Raw genomic sequence first — 10,379 nt, 5'->3', positions numbered from 1 at the left:
GAAAAAATGCAGAAGCAGCCATGCACCCAGCACACACAGACAGACAAAGGCCTTGAGGATAAGATATGGAGGAGAAGAGAAGAAAAGCGTCTGCACCCTCCAAGAGCCGGAAGAAAAAAATATAATACTATATTCATGTACATGAGGACACAGTAAAAATGGCCTTGGTTGAAATAAGTTGTTTACTATATTCATTACAGATTTGTGTAAAATTCATAAAATAGCTCAAACCCTTATTTTGCCTTGATTAAAGTTTTACTATAAGCACTAGAGCTGTAGAAAAATCCACAAAATATGTATTAAGTTATTGATTATCTTAAATGAACTACAGTGAGAAAAATCACAAAACAGTCTAATGTCTCAATCATGTTGGAAGGACGGTTACATTGAAACAGCCGACTGGGTGGTTGCCAGTTTTTCTCCTTTTAAAATGGCCAAAGATGGACGTATTCACTGTTTACAGTTTATGAGCCTGAGGGGTTGCCCAATCTGTGCCGGCAAACGCTGCAGCATTTGTAATTGGATTCAGATGTGCCTGAATGAAACATTCAATAATATTTGCACATTCTGTTTGTGAGTTTGGTAATAATGGCTGACTGTGACATCTCTGCCAGGAATACCCAGATAAGTTTGTTCCAAAGCTAAAAGAACAACTGGAATTTCTTCAGTTGTGCAACTTGACCAAAATAAAAGGAAGGTTCTGATCCGACTGGTCCAGACTAAACTTCAGCAGCTCAGTTGAACAGGTGAGATGTGTTTTCTACATGTTAATTATATCCCAGCATTATTTACTGCAGTGACATAAATTCTGATCATGATTTAATCTGTTTTTAAGGCAGAGTCCTCTTCAGACAGGAAACAAAAAGCATGAAGGCTGTGATTTTTGCTGTTTTGGTGTTTCTGCTCATCAGCCAGAGTGAGTACATATCTATAGATGCTTATCTGATTGATGCTCACAGACAAAATTAATTTATATGAGCATTTATTGCATGACAGGTAGATTTAAAAGTGAACATGTTTGTTTGTCTTTTCCAGACGAAGCCTTGAAGTGTTACTGTGGAGGTAAAAGACGATGTCCAGATCGCATGGAGACCTGCATCAGCTCTGACAGCGTCTGCATTAGTGCCAGCTTTTATGGCGTACCTCGTGAGTAGAAATAAGATTTATACTGGAGATTTAAAACCAAATACAATTTAGGAGCAAAACTGTGTCCGTTAATCATCTGGTTTTGTTTCCACAGAGCCCTTCTACTTTAAGGGATGTTACAGAGAAAGTGACTGTGTGAAGGTGAATATGCCTGGCATGTCATCAGCCAGCTGCTGCAGAACTGACCTTTGCAACAGATAATAAAACCCTTCAAATAAATAAACTTCTGTTCAGTTGGGAATTGTGTATATATGTACTGTTGTTCTCACTGATCCCAATAAAAACCTGGATTGAAATTGTGATGAATGTGCTAACTGATATATAACATCATAAAAAGGATTTAAATAATGGTAAACAGCTGACAGGTCTCAGCTTTGATTTGTTTGAATTTACATTTTCCAGAGACATTTCATTTAATTTGTTTATTTATAAAGCACCTTTTCAGCCGACCAAGGTGCTGAACGCAACCATAAAACTCACAGTCATTGAAAGAAAGATAAAAGTTAAAAACAATCATTGAAACATTTAAATAATGTTGAATACAAACAGGAAACTAACAGAAAAACATGTTAAACCTGCTAAAAAATAAATAAATAAAATAAAATAAAAAGATCAAGGCAATGTTGCGATCCCTAATGTTGAAACGCCATCACATAAAAATGAGTCTTCAGGCGAGACTTAAAAACCTGAAGCGATGATGCCTGCCTAACGCTCAGAGGTAACTCGTTCCAGAGTGATGGAGGCAGAACCGAGAACGCTTCATCCCCCCTCAACCTGTATTTGGAGCGGGGGACCGAGATGGGACATGTCTGTGCATTTGTGCTGACAGAGAGGATGGTGCAGTGCCTTGAAGAGCCCTGTACACTAGGAGGATCTTAAATTTGGCTCTGTACTGCACTGGGAGCCAATGTAGGGCCAACAGTAGCAGAGTGATGACAGTCACAAATCTGTGCTTCTGCACCGGTCAGCAAAACACAGTATTTTGTAAAGAACCTAAGTCAGTAACAGAAGCTAACCGAAAAATATTTCTTGTACCTTAAAAAGCCACGGTATGGAATATTGCACCATTTCCTGTTTTCACTGTTGCCCTCTGTGTAGGTGTTCGGTGTTTCAGACTCACTTGAATTAATCTGGCTTTGCTGTACTGAGACATTTTTGAGTTATTGTGGCACATACGCATGCTAAAACACACATTTTCTGTTGTTGCACCTCACGTTCAGGCCAGGCGTACACTGTGTGACTTTTCACTTATAACAGCCAGCTCCATCTCTAACTGTACAACTTCCTCTCAGGGCAAAGCTCAGGAGACATGCTCTCATGACTGCTGACAGCTCCCTCTGTACATGTGGTAGTAACACGTCGGACACAAAAATAAACTAAAAGTAGTGTTTTTTTTTTACTCAATATGTCAGACCTTTGAGTTCGAAAACCCAGAAGAGAAGAGGCCTTGGTGTTATTTATATCTGCTTATTGATGTCTGCTGTCCTTCAGGCTTGCCATAGAAGAACACAGGGTTTTATGGGGATTGGAGAAGGAAGACGTAAGAAAGGAAGCAAGCAATGTGTTGGAGAACAATTTGAATGTGATGTAAACACACCAAAATTGCTTTCATGAGAATCCTTGTCACTGTGTGCGAAGAAAGTGTACAAAAAAAAAAAACACGTAACAACCATTTTTCATTCACATCTATTAAAGATGCACTTGGGAGTTTTGCTTGCTTTTAGCATCCCCTAGCGTTTGTTATTTATTATCTGTGGTCAAACCTAAAATGAAACCTATCTCCTTGCTGTGCATTCATCTTTTTAACACCTTAATCTAACAGCTGAAATGTCTCCTCAACCTTCCTTATTGTCTACAGGAGTAATTCATCACTAAGGTAAACAAATCAGCTGTGTCCATCTAAAACATGGAGGAAGTGAGCTGGAACCAGACTACAGCTCCAGGTATGCCAGCTAAATTTTTCTAAGTCAAAACAGAACAGCCCACCAGTCTGAAGTTGCAAATGCGGTATTCTGGCCACGGGGGGTGGGGGGTGGGGGGTCTGTTAAGGAGCTAGGATTGGGACAATATTCAATGTAACTTGTACCAAGCTTTGTAACTTGGAACATGTTTCATGACATGTAACTTTGGATTCATAACTTGTAACTTAAATTTTCTAACTCGTAATTCTCAATTCGTACATGTATTTCATGTTTTGTAACAGGAAATTTTCATTTTGCACATGTATTTTTTATTTTGTAAAATCAAACTTTTATTTTGTACATTTACCACTCATTTTGTAACATCAAATTAGGATGGGAGGCAGATCTTTTAGTTATCAGGCTCCTCTCCTGTGGAACCAGCTCCCAGCTTTAGTCCGTGAGGCAGACACTTTGTCTACTTTTAAGAATAGGCTTAAAACATTTTTATTTGATAGGGCCTATGATTAAAATCTGATGTTAGCCTAAATCTGGACAAGTGGGGGAGTACAGGGAGGTGGAGTGTACAGTCGGTAAAGACGGCTCTCCCTTGCCCTGACTCCAACATGCCTACATCTAAATAGGATAGATTATCCAGAGTTATCTCTGTAGTTATGCTGCTATAGGCTTAGACTGCTGGAGGATACACTGACCACTTTTCACACTCTACTGCTTTCTTCTACAGTCTGCTCTTTAACTGTACTATTTTGTGCAATTTCAGCTGTTAACTTTATTTTCTCTGTAAGTGTTTTTCTCCCCAGAAGAAGCTACAACGACGTTCTGCTGAGCTGTGGTGGCCTCATGGAGGGGGCCATTGACTAGCACACTGCTGCTAACCACTAAAACATTCTCCCTCTCCTGATAATGGCTTTTTGCTTTCCTTGACGTTGGATGTGCTAATACTAGTTTATCCGTTTAATTATAGATCCACTAGGATAAATACAATAAAGCTCATCTTTCACCAAATAGAATATTTACTAAGACATCACAATATAACTATAGACACATTACTAGTCTTTGTGAGTGTGCGTGCGTGTGTGTGTGTGTGTGTGTGTGTATGTGTGTGTGTGTGTGTGTGTGTGTTTGTGTGTCTGTGTGTCTGCTCTGTCTTCTCGATCCCCAGTGAGTCGTGGAGGACGGCTGCTTATACTGAGCCGGGATTCTCTGGAGGTTTCTTCCTGTTAAAAGGGAGTTTTCCTCTCCACTGTCGCTTTATGCTTGCTTAGTATAAGGATTGCTGTATAGTCACTGACACTAGTCAGTGACTTGATGCAATTTGCTGGGTTCCTTATATAGGAAAAATTATTTCTGATTGGCCTAATGAACTGTCCTGAATTGGAATGTTTATTATGTGAAGTGCCTTGAGACGACTGTTGTCGTGATTTGGCGCTATATAAATAAACTTGAATTGAATTGAATTGAATTGAATTGAATTGAAATGAATCAAACATTCATTCAGAAACATGAAACTTTCGGTTTTTAACTAGCAGACTTCCAAAATAAAAAAATCAATGTACATGTTTGAAATCAAAACTCTCAAAACTAGAGCTGAAACAACTAATCGATTTAATCGATTATAATCGATTATTAAAATAGTTAACAACTTTTTTAGTCATCGATTAGTTGTTTAATAATCATATTTTACCGCATAAAGTCTATTTTTTTACCACAATCTGACATCGGTTACAATCTGTTAAATTTGCCGCCAGTGTGTGGCACTAATGAGCCATTGATCTACCAGTGGAGTCGTAGAAGAAGAAATGAGCCAATGAGTGCCCTCGGTTTTCATGACGTAACACGTTACTGACGCTCATCTTGCTGTGAGAGATGGCGGAACAAGAAGAAATACGGAAGAAAAATAGAAGCGACAAAACAAGAGAAACCCCGGACAAAAACCTCACGAGTATGGGAGCACTTCACTCTAGATGCCTTGAAAAGACAGGTGACCTGCAAAACATGCAAAAACCATCTAGCATGGCACGGAAGCACGACGTCCCTAAGTGAACATTTGAGACGAAAACATGTGGGGGCTGATGCAGCAGAGGAAAGTCCGGTAAGTAACAGAAAATAAACAAGCTAACGCAGATCAAATTTGGGAGCTGAGTTCGTTATAGTGGATGTTAAACATGTTTTTTTGCCGCGTCAGTCTACGGTGTTCTACTTCTGATTGACTAGATGCAATCGTGAATCTCCTCCGCGTTGTGTATCATGCGTTTGCCAAATTTAGCACGTCTGTTTATAAGAATGTTCTCGTTAAGAGAAAAACGGCACAAACCCATAACTATGTTCCTCATTCAAAAAAGGACAACTCCGTGGAGAAAAATATACAGACGAGCTGTGTCCAGGTGAATATAACGTGGCATAGTTGTACGCTTTCAATTTTTAAATACAGGAGAAATTCAGAAAGTCATTTTTTTACTATTAAAAGGCTGTTCTACTGGCTAACGCTGTAAAACGCCTCACAACACATTTTTGTCAAAATAAATGATCACTGTATATTGTTAATTAATTCAAATAATGTAATATTGATTTAGTGTTGTAGTGTGTGTGCTGCTTTATTTTATATGTGTACTTATTTCAGTCTATTTGTGTTTCTTATGCAGAAAAAAACAAGCAACGATGGACAACTACATGGGGAACAAGACACTCACCCCCCAGCAATGCATACCACTTACAAACTCTATTCTAGATTCTACATTATTTTTTATGGAATTTACCTCTTATATTTTGATGCCAAAAAATTATTCTGGACTGATATTTTGCACTGTTTAGCTCATTTTACACCGCTGACTTTGTTCATGTGCAATAAAATAGATTGCAGTCAACTGCACAATTCTCTTATGTTTTTCTTTTTCTTAACTGAAATGTATTCATCACTTGTATAGGTTAAATAGCTAAACAATAACAAACCGATTAATCGATTAATCGAAAAAATAATCGACAGATTAATCGATTATGAAAATAATCGTTAGTTGCAGCCCTACTCAAAACACACATTTCATTCTACAGGTACAAACCTCAAATCTACAGTGTTACAAATAATTCTGTCTCAATTCTAGCGTCAGTGGGAGGAACTTGGGTGGAACCAATGAGAGCACGAGTCTTAGCTACCAATCACGTCTCTCGAATTCCTGTCCAATCATTGGGAGAGGAGGGCAGGGCTCTGTTTCTATCTACTTTATGGTCTGCTCCTCCTGGTGAGCAGCTAGTACACAGAGGGGAAGAATCCACACTGAAATAATAAATAATGATAAACTTTATTTATACAGCAAAATTCATACAGGAAATGCAACTCAAAGTGCTTTACAAATTAAAATGACCCCACATACCCACATTCCCTCCCATCCCAGGAATGCAAAGCATTTTAACAACAATACCCCCTCATTACATTCATGTTCTCTGACACACACACACACACACACACTTACACACACACACACACACACACACACACACACAACAAAAGAAAGAAAATAAAAGCCATTGGGCTGAGTTCAGATGAGCCAGAAAAGCTAAGTTAAGGAAACGCCATTAGGGGAGCCATCTGCCCTGACAGCGGCAGATCCACAGCAGCAACCAAGGCACAGACACAGGATGCCCAGAGGAGGGAGGGCAGAGACCCCCACCTCCACCCAGGGCGCCACAGCCGACCACCGCCCCCGGGGCAGAGGGCTCCCACATAGGAAACACTGGAAAAGGATAAAATAAGGTTAAAATATAGGATGGTAACCCCCAAATGAATAGTTGGTAGAACAGTTCAGTATTATTTTTATCCTTCATTATTTTTTATGTTGAAATAAATATTTAGAATCCTGGTCCCACTCCACTCCATTTGGTGGCGGTAATGTGCCAAGAAGCGGCTTGCTAACCACCACAAAGCAGCTTGAAGCAGAGAGAAAATTGGTCATGGCACGATTTAGAGCCCACAGAGTCACTGGAATTTAAAAAATGATGATTTTGTGAGTGATGACCATAGGTACCACCCACCTATTTTGAGACACATCCTAAATCAGCCTTACTAAGATTTTTTATATATATATAAATATTCAAGCACTAAGCTTTTCCTTCTGTTACTGAGAATATGCTGCAGTAGGGGTACGAGCTCCAGCAGTGTACGAGCGTGGACTGAACAAGTGGCAACAATTGGAAAACGCCAGAATTCTGAGCATAATAGCTCACCATAACATACAGAAAAAGAAAGAACTAGTTCAATTTTTAAACTATGAACTTAGTTAAAATTTTAAATATGAACAATGAGCTGAACTAGTTAATTTTAAAATATATGAACTGAACTTTTAACTGTTTATCTATAAAATTTATTATTCAAAAACTGGTCAAGACAATCACAGTCAAAAAATATGAAAGGACAAAAAATACAGGACAGTAAAACAACTTTAACAGAATCTCAAACAGCTGAAGCTAAAAAATGTTGAAGAAGCATTTAAAGGAAGCACAAAGACAGAAATGTGTCTCATTAATGTAGTTCAGTGGTATATTTTTGTTTGATACCATATGTAGTTAAAGCAATGGATGCTGGAGTTTCTTATACCAAGAAATAAAAAAATGATGGACCCAACACATGCTGACATCATGAGTCATGCAAATGGTGGATTCAATGCTCAAGGAGTCATTTCCCATGCTGCATTGTAAAGCAGGTATTTGGTGAGATGTGGATAAGTGAATGCATAAATGGAAGACATACAGATTTACAGTGGTGCACAGTACAGTCCAATGTGGGCTTTCTATGCTTTACCTAAATGTTTTTATTTGCATAAAGCTGAAAAATCATTTTAACTGTAACAACACGTTGTGGTCAGCAGTTGTTTCTGAAAGTATCAAGAAGGCAAGTATTCATTTTCCAAGCTTTATTCGAACCTGCGTCACATGTAGCAGAATCAGGCATCCATCTTAACTCCCTCATTCCTGCTTCTCTTACCTACATTCTTTGATTCTAAACTTTACTACCCCCTAGAGGTAGACACAGCAACCCCCTGCCTTAACTTACATAGCAAGTCACCCCCTACAAGAAACTTACTCTCCTCCCAATTCATGTTTGAAAAATGCACCAAATGTTGTTGTCTGGCAAACCGAGAGGGCGGATCCGCTAACAAATACACACAGACAGTCTAACAACAGCATTGTGACATCATAATGTACCAGCTAACGTCATTGTGCATCTCTTAGCTAATAGCGGTGGCAGATTTAAGTCAAAATGTAGTGCCGTTTTTACCTGATGACGGCGCAACACTGACAGTTTTAGGAAGAATATTTCAATTTTAACTAAGATGCACTAAAGTCCCAAATTATTGACTACACTTTTCTACAGCATGATTAGACATTCATTTATATGGTTTAGCAGCAAAAAAAAAGTTGATTTGGGGGTGACTTGCTCTTTAAATAAACTACAGTACAATCAGCACAGGAACACACCCAGTCTCTTGTAATTACTGACATTGTGTCATTTTGTGGTTTTAAGATAGCTGTACTACAGAAAAGAGAGCTGACAAGAGCATTTTCAGCCAGCATCAGCTTGGTTTTGTGCATTCGAAGACATGTACAGAGTAAATTGTCAAAACCTGTCAACAAAATCATCCAACTCCATCTCATTTTACAGTATTCAGTATGAGGTACATTCAGAAACCCATCATTCTGACAGTATAATGACACTTTTTTAAAAATATAAATATTTACTTTTGAGGCACAAAGTGCTCTTTTGACAAATAAATGCCATTTTACATGTAGTCTTTTGCAGTTTGCATTGATCATTTATGTGTGGATGTTAATGATGACTCAGGCGACTGAAAAACAAAAACTGTAATAATGTGAAAGACCCAATTTCAAACAAGATTCCATGCAAATCATAGGCTACTTTATTCTTATTTCGATAAATATTGCACATTTATTGTTTAGCAATTTCCATCCATCCATTTTCAACCGCTAATCCGGAGTCGGGTCGCGAGGGCAGCAGCCTAAGCCGAGACGCCCAGACTTCCCTCTCCCCAGCCACTTGGGCCAGCTCTTCCAGGGGAATCCCAAGGTGTTCTATAGCCAGCCAAGAGACATAGTCCCTTCATCGTGCCCTGGGTCTTCCCTTGGGTCTCCTCCCAGTTGGACGTGCTCGGAAAACCTCTCCAGGGAGGTGTCCACCAGTGGGTTCAGGGGTTACCACCACTACAGGCACTGACAACCCTAACAAATAGGATTCTTTTCCTAAACCTAACCTAAACTAAAAGTTATTTGACACCATACCTCCAGTGGCGGCTGGTGAAAAATATTTTTGGTGGGGCTGTGCTATTTTTTTTTTTAAACAAACTTGTGCTTTCTGAGCTTTGTGCACAACTTCACTATTTCCTGAATTAAGCACAGCTCTTTTATTTCCTGTCTTACATCATTGGACAAACTGATTAATCCAGGTGTGTCTGACTATTGGCAAACTGCCTTGCGGACCAAGGTTGAAAAATACTGCATTAAATTGCACATAAAATAACATGACCATAAATGGTAAATAGGCAATGCAAGAGGCAAGTAACAAAAACATTTTGTTTAATTTCAACATTTGAGTGAACACGAAAAATTATGAGCAGGTCAGTGTTACAGTAATGGTAGTAAACACTACTTAGACAAAATGCCAGAAATTTACACTGTTAGGACTTATGGAAAGTGGAAACACTTTCATAGGAAATAATGTCATCAGTATCCTCTTACAAATGTCATATTTCCCACTTCCCAAGCTGGGAAATTTGTTTGCTGCAGCAGAAGTGTAACAAGTAAAATGGAATCAGATTGATGTATGTACAAATTTACTTGAAATACACATTTACATGATTAAATTTGTATAATAGGTATGTGTGTTGAAATTAGTTTTTACAGTTATTGCACATTAAACAATGTACATGTTATTAAACAAATGTCCCGGTTTGTGGGACAACCAAGGATTTCTGATTCTGATTGTCTTGTTTACAGAAATGTAATGTACAGCTTACCTCTGCACCCAGCTGCTGTTCTCCCTGTCCAAACGTCCTCCATTTCTTTGTTGGCTGCTGCACTGATGCGCTGCATTCCTCAGTCAGAGAATGAATGGAGTCCCCAATGAGACACAAGTTCCACATCCACCTTCTGTGGATCCCAGCCGTTTTGAATAACAAACACAGAAAGCAAAATAACGCATTAGCGTGATTGCATCCAGCTAGCCACTGCTTCCTGGTGTACCAATTTTGGGAGAAGCGTCGTGTATACAGTTTACCCTTCTCCTTCTCCTGCTGGCTTATCTTTACG

At 38.9% G+C, this 10,379-nt stretch overlaps 1 long non-coding RNA gene across 2 annotated transcripts; it reads left to right on the top strand.

Moving 5' to 3' along the window:
* Positions 1-629: 629 nt before the first annotated feature.
* Positions 630-1,442, top strand: LOC129164361 (uncharacterized). Of its 2 annotated transcripts, none has more exons than XR_008563953.2 (4): positions 630-746; positions 836-916; positions 1,036-1,146; positions 1,241-1,442. It is a non-coding gene; the product is annotated as an uncharacterized lncRNA (long non-coding RNA). The 2 variants fall into 2 exon arrangements; XR_008563954.2 differs by having other exon boundaries at positions 668-746; positions 840-916.
* Positions 1,443-10,379: the final 8,937 nt, after the last annotated feature.

Source organism: Nothobranchius furzeri, chromosome 6 (assembly GCF_043380555.1).
Source record: "Nothobranchius furzeri strain GRZ-AD chromosome 6, NfurGRZ-RIMD1, whole genome shotgun sequence".
In the NCBI taxonomy this organism is placed as follows: Eukaryota; Metazoa; Chordata; class Actinopteri; order Cyprinodontiformes; family Nothobranchiidae; genus Nothobranchius; species Nothobranchius furzeri.
The sequence above is the reverse complement of the archived record's forward strand: the minus strand, read 5'-3'. Positions and strand labels throughout refer to the sequence as shown.